The sequence below is a fragment of the Bos indicus genome, chromosome 3 (assembly GCF_029378745.1).
Source record: "Bos indicus isolate NIAB-ARS_2022 breed Sahiwal x Tharparkar chromosome 3, NIAB-ARS_B.indTharparkar_mat_pri_1.0, whole genome shotgun sequence".
NCBI classification, from domain to species: Eukaryota; Metazoa; Chordata; class Mammalia; order Artiodactyla; family Bovidae; genus Bos; species Bos indicus.
Genome location: NC_091762.1, coordinates 87,986,956 through 88,002,220, shown reverse-complemented (window position 1 = coordinate 88,002,220; position 15,265 = coordinate 87,986,956). Strand labels below are relative to the sequence as shown.

Sequence of the window (15,265 nt, the reverse complement as noted above, 5' to 3'; positions counted from 1 at the left end):
TAGGACATCAAAGAGAGCTTCAAAGAGGCATCAGCATTTGAGATGGGCTTTAAAATATTGAAGGGATTTAGTGCCATATAGAAGGAGAAAGGGAAACTCTAAGAAGATTTGGCTTATTCTACAGAGCAAATCCTGTTCCTTGTGCATACAGAATGACAATCCAGCAAAATGTTCTTTCAAAAAACACATTCCTCCAGGGTGAGATTCAGGATGTCATCTCTTGTTGTGTAGAGCCCAACCTACACAGCTAAAAATAGTGTCTGGGAAGGCCTGACTTCACAAGGGATCTCCCTCAGTCTTTTAACCAAGTGTACAAAACACATCCAATTAGAGATTCATTCGTTTGGATTGAACTAGCTGTTCTTCAATAAGCCTTTTTAAATGCAAATATGCTGGATGGAGGGGAAGCCAAGACACATGACATCACAACACTGACTGGGTCAAATGGAGGCCTCAGTTCAGTTCAGTTCAGTTCAGTTGCTCAGTCGTATCTGACTCTTTGCGACCCCATGAATCGCAGCACGCCAGGCCTCCCTGTCCATCACCAACTCCCGGAGTTCACTCAGACTCACGTCCAGCGAGTCAGTGATGCCATCCAGCCATCTCATCCTCTGTCGTCCCCTTCTCCTCCTGCCCCCAATGCCTCCCAGCATCAGAGTCTTTTCCAATGAGTCAACTCTTCACATGAGGTGGCCAAAGTACTGGAGTTTCAGCTTTAGCATCATTCCTTCCAAAGAAATCCCAGGGCTGATCTCCTTTAGAATGGACTGGTTGGATCTCCTTGCAGTCCAAGGGACTCTCAAGAGTCTTCTCCAACACCACAGTTCAAAAGCATCAATTCTTTGGCGCTCGGCCTTCTTCACAGTCCAACTCTCACATCCATACATGACCACAGGAAAAACCATAGCCTTGACTAGACGGACCTTTGTTGGCAAAGTAATGTCTCTGCTTTTCAATATGCTATCTAAGTTGGTCATAACTTTCCTTCCAATTATTTCCTAATGTTCTCCTCTCTCCTCCTTCCACAATTGATGTACTTGACTGCTACTGCCTCCCCTCAAAACACACAGTGCCTAGAATGCATCTGAGTCTCAAGCAGGAAGGATTTAAGCAGACACACTCACCATCTAGCCACCCTGAAAATCATGGAGGATTCCCTTTTTTGGATACCTGGGCTTCAGGTTGCTGTGAGTACATGTCCTCAAATTACCACTTTCTGGGCTTAGGAACCTGCTGATTAGTACTGGACCTGTTACCACTTTGCCAACCTTCCATGCAGACATCTCTAGCCCACTTGGTTGTGGGTCTTGCCCCAGGGAAATATCCTCTTTAACTCCCTATAGCTGGACAAGGACCTAATTCCTAAAATGAGTCCCACCCACTCCCCACATTTGGGGGTCTACCTGATCAAACCCCAGGTAGAAACGCAGAGTTTTTTCCCTCATTTATTTAATTAGAACTTATTGAGTACCTACTGTGTACACAGCCTCAAAGATGGCCTCAGGGGTCAGGTGAGTGAATGAGTAATTGCCATGCAGTGTGAGGTGGGGGAAACTGGAATTGAACTGAGGGAGGCTGACAATAGGAAAAGGTTTAGGCTTAGAGCCTCTTTGAGCATTAGTTTTCTCAGCTGTGAAAAGGACATATTTTTTTCTTTGTGGGGCTGCTGTTGGGATTTGAGATAATGTTATATAGTGCATGATGTAGATAAAGATGCTCCATACACAATGGATCTTGCATTGTTCCCAGCTAGCATAAGGCTGCTGAAAGGCCTATTTGGACTATATACACTTCACTCTGGGGACCTGAAATGTTTGGTGTGGTATATTACCTCTTCCATGGAGTGTTTGCATTTTAATAGAGCACCTCTTCCCAACTGTATCACTACAAATGTTTTACAGGTGTGCCCAAAGAGCGAGTCTCTCCTTCCTGTGGGAGACTGAAAAGGGTGGGGGCTGACACTGGGGGCCTTAAGCCTTCTTCCCAACCCTTTCTTGTTTTTTATAAATAAGGGATCTAAGGCACAAGCAGATACACCAATTTGTCCTGGGTTATGTAACTACTTCAGAGAAGGCAATGGCACCCCACTCCAGTACTCTTGCCTGGAAAATCCCATGGATGGAGGAGCCTGGTGGGCTGCAGTCCATGGGGTCGCTAGGAGTCAGACATGACTGAGTGACTTCACTTTCACTTTTCACTTTCATGCATTGGAGAAGGAAATGGCAACCCACTCCAGTGTTCTTGCCTGGAGAATCCCAGGGACGGGGGAGCCTGGTGAGCTGCCATCTGTGGGGTCACACAGAGTTGGACATGACTGCAGCAATGCAGCAGCAGCAGGTAACTACTTGGGCTTCCCAGGTGGTGCTAGTGGTAAAGAACCCATCTGCCAATGAAGAGACGTGAGAGACCTAGGTTCAGTCCCTGAGTTGGGAAGGGCAGGGCAACCCACTCCAGTATTCTTGCCTTCAGAATTCCATGGACAGAGGAGCCTGGCAGGCTACAGTCCACAGAGTTGCAAAGAGTTGGACCTGACTGAAGTGACTGAGCACACACACGTAGCTACTAAGACTGTGGCATATATCCAAACCCAGGTCTTCAAGTATGAGTCCACGCTTCCTCCCATCCCCTTGCTGCTTTCCTTATTCTAGGTAGGTCCATTCATTAGTGCTGGAATGGGGTGAAGTGAACGTTACCCCAAAGTGGGCTTCCTTCCCAGTGATTATAAAGACCCAGTAATTGACCCAGGAGCACTAAGGACTGCGTCAATATCTGTGCTAAGCATCTTCATAAATCTGTGTGCAGATGGACAGGAGCAGAGCTGGAACTGCCTGGAGAGATAACATACTTCAAAGGTACCAGCTCAGCAAAAGAGGGGGAAGGAAAGATCACACTGAGGACTAATAATGAGAGTAGGATTTTGGATCAGCAGACAGCTGGAGAAATGCACATCTTGATAATTCCTATCCAGATCTTGCTTAATTATTTCCAATATCTGGATTTCAAAAATAATGTGCTTCCCCTATAGCTCCCACCAAGCACAATTTTGATCAAGGCAAACAGTCAAATGACTACTTGGGCAGTATCAGTATCAATCAATCAGATAATCAATCAATCTATCAATCAATCAATCAATCTATCAATCTACACAAAGAATCCAAGGAGAATAGAGCACAGGACAGGAGTTAGATGTGTGGTATCTAATGTCAGATTCTGCCTTGCAGAAAGAACTGTTCCCTCAATGAACATCTATTTATCCATATATAAATTAAGTGTGGATAGCAATAAAAAAAAGTTTGCTTTCTTACAATTTGATATAGAACAGTATTCAGAATAAAGCTGGAATATAATGGATGCTCCCCTTCATGGATCACAGCCTTGCTATGGTGAAGGGGCTTGCATAACTCAATGAGGCTATGAGCTGTGCAGTGCAGGGCCACCCAAGATGAATGGGTCAGAGTAAAGAGCTCTGACAATGTATTCCCCTCAGGGAGGAAATGGCGACCCACTATAGTATTCTTGCTGTAAGACCCATATGAACAGTACAAAAAGGCAAAATGATATGACACTTTAAGATAACCCCACCCCCCACCCCCAGGTTGCAAGATGCCCAATATGCTACTAGGAAAGAGCAGACAGCAATTACTAATAGCTCCAGAAAGAATGAAGCAGCTGGACCAAAGTGGAAATAATGCTCAGTTATGGATGTATCTGGTGGTGAAAGTACCATGCTGTAAAGAACAATATTGCATAGGAACCTGGAATGTTAGGCCAAACAGGAGATAGTAAGAGTGAATATCGACATCTTAACATCAGTGAACTTAAATGAATGGGAATGGGCAAATTTAATTTGGATGACCAATATATCTACTACTGTGGGCAAGAATCCCTTAGAAGAAATGGAGTAACCCTCACAGTCAACAAGAGTCCAAAATGCAGTACCTGGGTGCAGTCTCAAAAATGACTGAATGATCTTGGTTTGTTTCCAGGGCAAACCATTCAGCATCACAAATCTAATGTTCTCCAACCACTGATGCTGAAGAAACTGAAGTTGAACAGTTTTATGAAGACCTTCAACACCTTCTAGAATTAACACCCCAAAAAAGATGTCCTTTTCATCATATGGGATTGGAATGCAAAAATAGGAAATCAAGAGATACCTGGAATAACAAACAAGTTTTGCCTTAGAGTACAAAATGAAGCAGCACAAAGGCTAACAGAACACACTGGCTGTAGCAAACACCCTTTTCCAACAACACAAGAGATGACTCTAACATGGACATTACCAAATGGTCGATACTGAAATCAGATTGAGTAGTTTCTTTGCAGCCAAAGATGGAGAAACTCTATACAGTCGGCAAAAACAAGACCTGGAGCTGACTGTGGCTCAGATCATGAGCTCCTTATTGAAAAATTCAGGCTGAAATTGAAGGAAGTATGGAAAATCACTAGGCCATTCAGGTATGACTCAAATCAAACCCATTATGATTATGCAGTGGAGGTGATGAATAGGTTCAAGGGATTAGATTTGGCAGACAGAGTGCCTGAAGAACTATGGACAGAGGTTTGTAACATTGTACAGGATGCAGTGACCAAAATCATCCCCAAGAGAAAGAAATGCAAGAAGGCAAAGTAGTAATCTGAGGAGGCTTTACAAATAGCTGAGGAAAGAGGAGAAGCAAAAGGCAAGAGAGAAAAAGAAAGATATACCCAACTGAGTGCAGAGTTCTAGAGAATAGCAAGGAAACATAAGAAGGCCTTCTTAAATGAACAGTGCAAAGAAATAGAGGAAAATAATAGAATGGGAAAGTCTAGAGGCTTCTTCAAGAAAATTGGAGATATTAAGAGAACATTTCATGCAAGGATGGCAGGATAAAGGACAGAAATGATTAAGACCTAACAGAAGCAGAAGAGATTAAAAAGAGGTGGCAAGAAAACCCAGAAGAACTACAAAAAGAAGTCTTAAGGACCCAGATAACCACAATGATGTGGTCACTCACCTAGAACTGGACATCCTGGAATGTGAAGTCAAGTGGGCCTTAGGAAGCATTCAGTCAGTTCAGTTCAGTCGCTCAGTCGTGTCCGACTCTTTGCAACCCCATGGACTGCAGCACGCCAGGCCTTCCTATCCATCACCAACTCCCGGAGTTTACCCAAACTCATGTCCACTGAGTTGGTGATGCCATCCAACCATCTCACCCTCTGTCATCCCCTTCTCCTCCTGCCCTCAATCTTTCCCAGTATCAGGGTCTTTTCCCATAAGTCAGTTCTTCACATCAGGTGGCCAAAGTATTGGAGTTTAAGCTTCAACATCAGTCCTTCGAATGAACACTCAGGACTGATCTCCTTTAGAATGGACTGCATTACTATAAGCAAACCTAGTGGAGGTAATGGAATTCCAGCTGAGCTATTTAAAATCCTGAAACATGCTGCTACTAAACTGCGGCACTCCATATGTCAGTAAATTTGGAAAACTCAGCAGTCGGTGGCCACAGGACTGAAAAAGGTGTTTTCATTCTAATCCAAAAGAAGAACAATGCTAAAAAATGTTCAAACTACCATGCAGTTGTGCTCATTTCACATGCTAGGAAAGTTATGCCCCAAAGCCTTTAAGCTAGCTTCAGCAGTAGGTGAACTGAGAGGTTCCAGATGTACAATCTGGGTTTACAAAAGGCAGAGGAACCAGAGATCAAAATTGCCAACATTCATTGGATCATGGAGAAAGCAAGGGAGTTTCAGAAAAGCATCTACTTCTGTTTCATTGACCATACTAAGGTCTTTGACTGTGTGGATCAAAACAAATTGGAAGATTCTTAAGGAGATGGGAGTACCAGACCACTTGGCCTGTCTCCTGAGAAACCTTTATGCAGGTCAAGAAGCAACAGCTAGAACCAGACATGGAAAAACTGACTGGTTCAAAATTGGAAAGGGAGTATTGTCACTCTGCTTATTTAACTTATACACCGAGTACATCATATAAATGACAGGCTGGATGAATTAAGAGCTGGAATTAGGATTGCCTGGAGAAATACCAACAACCTCAGATGTGCAAATGATACCATTCTAAAGGCAGAAAGTGAAAAGAAACTAAAGAGCCTCTTGATGGGGTAAAAGAGGAGAATGAAAAAGCTGATTTGAAATTAAAAATTAAAAAAAAAACTAAGATCAATGGCATCCAGTCCCATCACTTCATACTCACAAACAAAAGGGGGAAAGGTGGAAGCAGTGACAGATTTTATTTTCTTGAAATTCATAATCACTGCAGACAGTGACTTCATCCATGAAATTAAAAGACACTTGCTCCTTGGAAAGAAAGGTATGTCAGACCTAGACAAAGTATTAAAAACAGAGACATCACTTTGCTGACAAAGCTGCATATAGTCAAAGCTACAGTTTTTCCAGTAGTCATGTACAGATGGGAGGGTTGGACCCTAAAGAAGGCTAAGCACCAACGAATTGATGCTTTCAAATTGTGGTGCTGCAGAAGACTCGAGAGTCCCTTGGACTGCAAAGAGATCCAGCCAGTCCATCCTAAAGGAAATCAACCCTGAATATTCAATGGAAAGACTTGCTGAAGCTGAAGCTCCAATACTTTGGCCACCTGATGGGAAGAGCTGACTCATTGGAAAAGACCCTGATGCTGGGAAAGATTGAAGGCAAAAGGAGTTGGCAGAGGATGAGATAGTTGGACAGCATCAATGATTTAATGGACACGAATTTGAGCAAACTCTGAGAGATTGTGGAGGAGAGAGGAGCATGGCATTTGCAGTCCATGAAGTTGCAAAGAGTCAGAAATGACTTAGTGACTGAACAAGAACAACAAATAATGGATGCTATTCAAAGAAATTCATGTTGGATTTAAGATGGTCTCCATAAGACAACATTAAAGGGACAATGTGTATAGATTTTTTCAATATTCTGAATTACTTGCTGAAAAGAAGTTAAATTTAGAATTAAGAATATGGATGCTAGAATTTTGGCCTTCTCTTGACTCAACAAAGACTTTGGCTATAGCTTCTTAGAGCATAATATATTGTCTCTTCTGAAATATATGGTTGACATGGTCCTATGTACACAGACTGCCCAGTTGTTCAAACCTGAGTTCAGGCCCCTGAGGACTCTGCTTGTTTCAAATGGAGAGACTCAAGAGGCTCATTGACCAGCCCCCACAGGTGTTATCCACATAGACTTTATGTTGGTCCTGACCATCAGGCTAAGTTTAGTAAATCTACTGCTTACACAAACCAATATTCACTCATAAACTGATATTCAGTCATTCCATAAACCTTTATTGAACCCTAGGTGACAGGTGAAGGTTGGGTGAAAAGATGGCACAGATATGATTCCTTCCCAAGGTCCCCTTCATCTAGGAGAGGTGACAGGTGGCAGAAGCTCTGTCCTTGTCCAAACTTGAGTCAGGCTCCTCTGAGCCCTACCCTAGTCTCTACTAGGCCCTGACTTTGAGCTCCATCCTTGACTTGCCAAGCCAAGAGCTTTGCTAAGTCAGCTCAGCAAGAATCCTCACCTTTGATATGCGATCAAGTTCCTCATCTTCCACTCATGATGTCTAAGTCCTTGACCTTCCATTAGCAATAATGCTATTAAATGAGTTGAGTAAAAATCCCTCTACCCTTGATGTCTAATGAAGTTTCCCTTAGTAATTTTCCATCCATTGACTTCCCTGTGTTTTGGCTGTAAATCTCCAGCTGTATTTGCTGTATTCAGAATTGAGCCCAATCCTATAAAGGAGGGCTCTCCTTCCCATACTGCAATAGCTCAAATAAAATCTGTTTTGCCATTTTTAACTAGTGTTCAGGGAATAACTTCTATTTCAAACAAGCCTGCATCCAGTAAACAGAGTGTAATGAATGATACTTGCTTCCATTCCTTGGGCTCCTAAAAGTAATGGTACCACTATTTAAGGCTTTCCAGGTGGCTCAGTGGTAGAGAATCTGCATGCCAGTGTAGGAGACGCAAGTGTGATCCCTGGGTCGGAAAGATTCCCCGGAGAAGGAAATGGCAACCTACTCTGGTATTCTTGCCTGGAAAATTCCATGGACAGAGGAGCCTGGTGGGCTACAGTCCATGGGGTCACAAAGAGTCAGACATGACTGAGTGACTAAACAACAACCAATAGCCAACACTTACTGAGTGTTACTTGGGGTCAGGCACTGTGCTGCATACTGTGGCAGCCATATTCCCTGGAATCTCTAATCAAAAACTGAGTCCTCAGGGAGACTAGGACCTGGTTATTTCTGATCAGTGCAAAAATCATCTACAGACAATCTTGGAGTCAGAGCTTCCTGTCAGCCTGCCCAAGACCTACTCAGAGCCTGCGTTCCTTCTACCCATCCCTGCTTCCTTCCTCCTCTCCTTTCACAAATGTCAGAACTGCATCGCAGTCTGCAGCTATCCATGATGACTCCTGCTCTCTTGCTCTGTATATTTCAGAGATGCCCCCCCACAATATGTCTCTTACACTTATATTAATAATTCTGTATTCACATCTGCTTCTTGGTGGATCTGAACTGATAAATATACATTATATCATTTAATCTCCACCACAACCTTTTGAAGTGGATACTGTTATTATAGCGATGTTTTACACTGAAGTATAGTTGATTTACAATGTTGTTTGTGTTAGTTTCAGGTGTATAGAAAAATAGTTCAGATATCCATTTTTCATATATTATTTTATATTCTTTTCCATTATAGATTATTATAAAATATTGCAAGATATTGAATCTAGTTCCCTGAGCTATACAGTAGGTCCTTGTTGTTTCTCCATTTTATATCTAGTAATGTGTACCTGTTAATCTCAAACTCCTAATTTATCCCTTCCTCCCCTTTCCCCTTTGGTAACTGTAAGTTTGTTTTCCATGTCTATGAGTCTATTTCTATAACAGCCAAGGCATGGGAGCAACCTAAGTGTCTACTGACAAGTGAATGGATAAAGAAGGTGTGATATAGATACACACAATGGAATGCTACTCAGCCATAAAAAAGAATGAAATAATGCCATTTGCAGAAACATGGATAGACCTAGGGATTATCAGACTAAGTGAAGTAAATCAGAAAGAGAGAGACAAATATATGATGACACTTACATGTAGAATCTAAAAATTCATACGAATGAACTAATTTACAAAACAGAAACAGGTTGCCAGACATAATGATTTTATAGATAAAGAAACTGAGACACCTAGAGGTTGGGCAAACCACACACAGCTAAGTGACAAAGCAGAGATTCCAACCCAAGTATGACTTATTCTAATAAAAGCATTAGCATCTAACCTCTTTCTATAGCTAATATGAGATAAAGGAAGCAAGCATACACCTCCATCAAACTCTGTGATCACTGGTTGAGAAAGCTAGTGAACTTACAGATGAAGTCTACCCAACAAGCATTCATTCCTGCCCTAAGAAAGGGGTGAGAAATGCAAAAAGGCGGTTCTGATGCTACCACAGTGATTAAAATTAAATTTTAATTTAAAATTAAATGAAATGTTCCAATCAAAAAATATGCAAAGAAAGTAATATGGCTTTGCTGGATACTCTCTAATAAGCTCTGAATTTTAAAGGATATGTCAAAACCGTTCATTCACACACTCTTTAATTCATTCAGTGTAATGTGTATCGTGTTACTGTCATGATGCAGGCACTGAGGTATGGCAGTGAAAAAGATAGATGCTGTCTTGCCCTGTAAACATCCAAGGATTATGAGGTAAAAAAGTTTGGTAGGGTTGAACTTAAAGTCAGCCTCCATCATTCATTGGCTGTAGGATCTTGGGCTGGATGTTCAAACTTCTGGAACCTCTAAGAACTGAATCAAGAGGTTCAGAATATGATAAAGCTTATTAAAGTGCTAAAGCCAATACAAAGAGTATTATGAGCAATTTTCAGACTAATAAAGAGAACAAGGAAAGGACAGGTCTAGTACAAGGAAATGAAAAACAAATGTTTACAGAGTGGAGGACTGGTGGTTAGGACCATGGACACTGGAATGGGACTATCTGGATTTAAATTCTGGAATGGGACTATCTGGGCTTAGATCCAGCTACAGCCACTTACTAGTTGTGTGATTTCAGGCAAGTTATTCATATTTGACCTCCCTTGCTTTCCTGATTTTGTAAGATAGTGGTGGCAGTGCTACCTACTTAACAGTGTTCCTTTGAAGATTGAAGGAGTTTACAAATATATTGCACTTAGAACACTGTCTACCATACATTAAGAGTAATGTCAAATATTAGTTTTTTTTTTCACCCTCTGGGATCTATCTTGGTTATCCACAGTATGACTATGTCCAAGTCTTGAACCCAGCCTGCCTTACTCTCTACTTTACATCTGCCCAATACTGTCTCTTTAAATTAGACTGACCCTCCCATAGGTTATTAAAAACAAAAAACAGCAAGACAGAGATTTGGACAAAAGCCCTGGAGTGTCTAGTCAGGGTTCCAGCAGAAAACAGATGGCATACTCGATTAGGATAATAGGATTATTTACAAAGTTGTGGGCAGCATACAGGGAAACCACAGGGGAGTGTGTGGCTCCCCGAGGGCTAGTTATCGTGGGGCTCCCTGATGTCTCTAGGTCTGAAGGGGAAGGAGAAGGAGAGGTTAACAGAGCCAGAAAGCGCAACAGGGACACAGAGCCGTGATTGAGGGATGCACACACCTCATGATGGTCTGAAGACAGGAATCTGAGGGAGCAAATGGCTTCACCTTCTTCTCCCTCCTCCCCACCCTCCTTCCAGGCTCCTGCCTGTCTTCCCCATTGGCTGTTCTCGTTCAGAAACCAGATGATAAGAGATTCATTTACTCTCAGTGTTGGTCTGCCTCCAGGGGCACAGAACATGATGAAGAATGGTAGAGAGCATCTGAAAAGGGCTAACAGAAGTTACCCAACACAAATTTTAGCCTCATAGCATCATTTGTTCTTTGCTTTATGCTCCCTTCTTAACTTTCTCATGGTTCCTGAACTCCTGGCTTTGAGACCCAGCTTTAACTTTGCTCCATGGACCTGATTATAGATTGGGTCCTCCAGTTGTATTCTTTATCATCTCTCTTAGAAGGGGTGTCTGTTCTAACCCATCCCCTTAAACCCTGCCTCATGTTCACCCAACATGACCCTGCAGGCACGTAAAGCAAGCCCCACACTGTGCTGTCTATTCTGTTACAGTTCTTATCTGCCTGATTCCAAAACCTTGATTATACTACCTATAAAATACATAGCCAACAAGGACTTACTGTATAGCACAGGGAACTATCCTGGATATTCTGTAGTAACCTATACGGGAAAAGAATTTGAAAACAAACAAACAAACAAATATATATATGTATAGCTGAATCGCTTTGCTGGACACCCAAAACAAATAGAACATTGTAAATCAACCATACTCCAATTTTTAAAAGTCATAAAGGAAATGAAAAAGAAAGAAGATGCATTAAAAAAAAACTGGTAGTTTTTAATGTTCACCATTATTTAAAAACTGGGGAAATATTAAAAACAAAAACCCTCAAACCTGATTATATTCTTTGGCCTTGACATCTTCTTTCTGTCCTTTTGACATGCTCCTCTTTGGGCTCTGTTGGCCGTGCATCTGGTTACATACTGGCTTCTCTGTGGTTCTGAGGCTCTGCTGGATCCCTGGGCTTTTGTGCCTGTCTGTTTTAGGTGGAAGCTCCCCACTCCTTGAATCTCCCAACTGCTGGGACAATCCACAATGCTGAGCTGGAAGACAGAGAAACATGATATTTTGCACTTAACGTTGAGCTATATTTACTCACTATCACAGCAAGTGACCATCTCTCTGATCACACTGGATCTTCAAAACAATCATAGGAGGTGTGTGTTATTTTTGCTCCATTTTTAGTAAACTAAACTCTTGGTAAAGTGAAGTAACCTGCCAAATGACACCCAGTTGGTAACGACCAAGCACTAGGCTACCTACTTTATATAAAACTTCTCACCACAATCTCAGCTCCATGACAACACGGACTTTTGTCTGTTTTGTTCATTACTTTTTCTCCACTGCTTAAAGGAGTATGTGTCCTAACAGGAGCTCAATAAATGTCTATTGAATGAATATTGAATGAATGATTCCATTGGACCCTCATTCCAACCCCAGAGGGGAAGTATGATTATTTTCCTCATTTTAGAGATGAAGAAATTTAGGAGGTTGAGAGAGGTTAACCAGCTTCCTTGAAATCATATCTAGCTAGACTCTAACCCAACTGTGAGTCCAAGACCATGCTCTAAAGGATGCTACTCTGTGTGATTCAGGGACAAAGCCTGGATTGTGAATTGTTTGTCTCTGGTATGTGATAAGTATAGAAATTGATGGTGAGCTTTTAGACACTCTTATAATAGCAATTTTACATTGCTTTGGTTTTTCCAGTATGTGATTAGTATCTTATTTCTCGTACAAGATGCTGACTAGGGTGCTGTTGAATTCAGAGACAGGTTGCTTGTGGTACAAAGCACAGGCCACTGGTAGGACTCTGTATCAATCCTCAGTTGATTAGCAATGAAAGAGGAGTCTAGGTTTTCCCCACAGATAGTTGGATAGGCACTGCTCTAATTTACTCCATTTGTGCCAAATGTCAACACACTGTTCTTTCAAACGCAGCCCTACTACCAAACACAAGGGGAATATGTGTTTTCATGTTTTTAGTTCCTTCCTTCTCTCATCATACAAGCATTTACTGAGCAGTTTCTGTGTGCCAGGTCCTGTGTTGGGTGCTGGGGTGTAAGTCGGGTGTAGCTGGGCCTTGCCCATACAGCTGACCCTTGGAGTTTACTCATTATTTGGTGTAGCTGCATGTTCATGGACCTCTGTCTCTCAGGTAACAAAGAAACGATTTCAGGAGAAGTCTTATGAATGGAGAATGAGCTAATGAAGTCACTCAGGCTCTCTGTGGTGCCCTGGAAAAATAGTTCTTTCATTGTCTCACTGTTGAGACTGCAGCCCTGAGATGAGGACTCAGAAGACACAGAGCGTGAGTGACTGACGCAGCGAAACTGATGGGTGACATCATGGTGAGCTGGTTTATGCTACTTGTGTCTGAGATACCAAGATTCTGACTGCCTCCTGAATGCTTTAAAAGTGTATCAGAGACAGTGAGCCCATGATGCTAGCAGGGGAAGTCACTGCAGAAGAAAAGGAACAATCAATGAAAATGACTGGTCAAAGCACTAAATCTTCCCGCAAAGAGCTCAGGGTTGGAATCAACAGACTGTGTTTAAGTCTCAGGTCTGCAGCATGGTGGCCTGTGGCCTCATGCAAGTGACTTAACCTCCCCGAGGGGCAGAATCCGTATCTCGAAAATGAAGATAATAATTCTTACTCCCCACTGTTGTCATAGGAATCTGTGCTGTAAATTCAGTACAGGAATCCTGCTTCGATACTCATAAGTAGCTGTGGTGATTGTTTTTGTTCGATTGTTTCCCTGTTTGTCATAATAGGTACAAAGCTGGGTGGGGAGGTCTGAAGCTGAACCCTTACCTGTGTCACGTGCAACAGATTGTCTGGGTTTGAATCTTGGCTCTGTTGCTTACTTACTGGCACATAACAGGTGCTATGCAAATATTTATTTAAACTAAACTAAAAAGGTGCGTTTGATCCCAACAGGAAAGCAGAGTCTAAGCTGAGAGCTCACTGATTCCGCATTGATTTACTGAGGGCTTTGCATGGTGCTGGGCACTGGGGACAAAGAGTGAATAGTCCTGAGTTTCTACCTTTGTGGAGATCAAATCCAGGGGAGAAGGCGGGCAAGGCAAAAAGGAATTAAGTGGTGGGGGAAGATAATATGAATATGAATGAGGAGGGTTTGGGATCAGAGAGGAAAGTCAACCTAAAGAAGGATGCTTCTGCTTAATCATTAGGCCGATAAGAAAGGAAAAACTTTCCAAGGATCAGACACATGACCAGGGTGGCACCTGACCTATAAAGCCCTTGACATACATGTTAGAGCTGTCCCTTTGCTTGTCTGCCTCCCCACACCAGACAGTGAATGCCATGAGATCAGGATCATCTGCTTTGCCTTCCACTGTCCTTCCATGGCCTCAGAATGACATTTAGTATGTTTTTAATAAACATTTGTTAAATGACTGAATACATATGCCAGACCTATTTGCAAGAGATCTCCTATTTTGAGTTGTAAAACGACAATAGCTAGTACATGGTGATCATTTAGTTTGCTCTAAATGCTGTTCTAAGTACTTTCAGCATTACATTATTTCATCATTACAACAACCTATAAACAGTCAGCAAATCTGTCAAGAAAATGTTGTTCAAACACTCTAACGTGCACAGCAATGGGTGAGATGCTGGGGAGGAAAGAGAATACTGAGCTTGCCAGTGCTCTTCCATTGGTCTTTTCCAAATGGCTCCCTTCACTCCCTTTCTCGCCCTGCTTAAGTGGAATTTTGCTCCAAAAATCCAATCAGGCAAATCCTCTGCCAAAGGCCTTTTCATGATCTTGTTCGTTCTCACTCACTCTGTGCTTCCTAACATCCTCTACTCACCTTGCAGCATGCAGAATTTCTTGGAATGGCACTGAAGACCCCCATCCCCCTGAAGTTCCCCCTGGAGTCTGTAAATGCGATGAGCTGTCACTCTTATGACTGCATTATAAGGCACAGCTGGGTTTTTTTAAAAAAGGAGCACAGACAGGTGAGCCAGATATAATCATAAGAGCCCCTGAAAGTACAGTACTTTTTCAGGCCGGTGGCAGAAGAAAAGCAAGGAGATTTGGCAGAAGAGAAAAGCTAAGAGTCGAAGCATGAGAAAGACTCCATCCTCCATTGCCTTGGAAATGGAGGGAAGGGGCCAAGTGAAGGGAATGTAACTGACCTCTAGGGAGAGTGAGCAGTCAACAAAGAAAACAAGCACCCTGGACCTACAGCCTCAAGGAACTGCATTTTGCCACCAACCTAAATGATTTGGAAGTAAATTCTTCTCCTTAGCCTCCAAATAAGACCCCAGGCCAACTGACACCTGGACCTTGACCTTATGAGACCCTAAAGCTGAGAAACCATATGAGTTCATCTAAGTACTGACCTACAGACTGTGAGCCAAGACATGAGTATTATATTCAGCTGCTAAACTTGTGGTGCTTTGTTACAAGTTAGAAAACAAACACATCCCTTTATCCTACCATACTTCATGTAAACATCTGTTTACGTGTCTGTATTCCATCAGGGCTTCCCTGGTGGCTCAGTGGTAAAGAACCTCCCTGCAATGCAGGAGACAGGGTTCAATCTCTGG

General features: G+C 42.4%; 1 protein-coding gene across 1 annotated transcript in view; it reads right to left on the bottom strand.

The window, feature by feature from the left end:
- Positions 1-15,265, bottom strand: part of DAB1 (DAB adaptor protein 1) — a 1,468,439-nt gene that overhangs the window by 1,403,947 nt on the left and 49,227 nt on the right. The window contains exon 2 of the mRNA XM_070786460.1: positions 11,519-11,727. The gene's annotated coding sequence lies outside the window, so the exon portion shown is untranslated. The remainder of the gene's footprint in view (positions 1-11,518; positions 11,728-15,265) is intronic.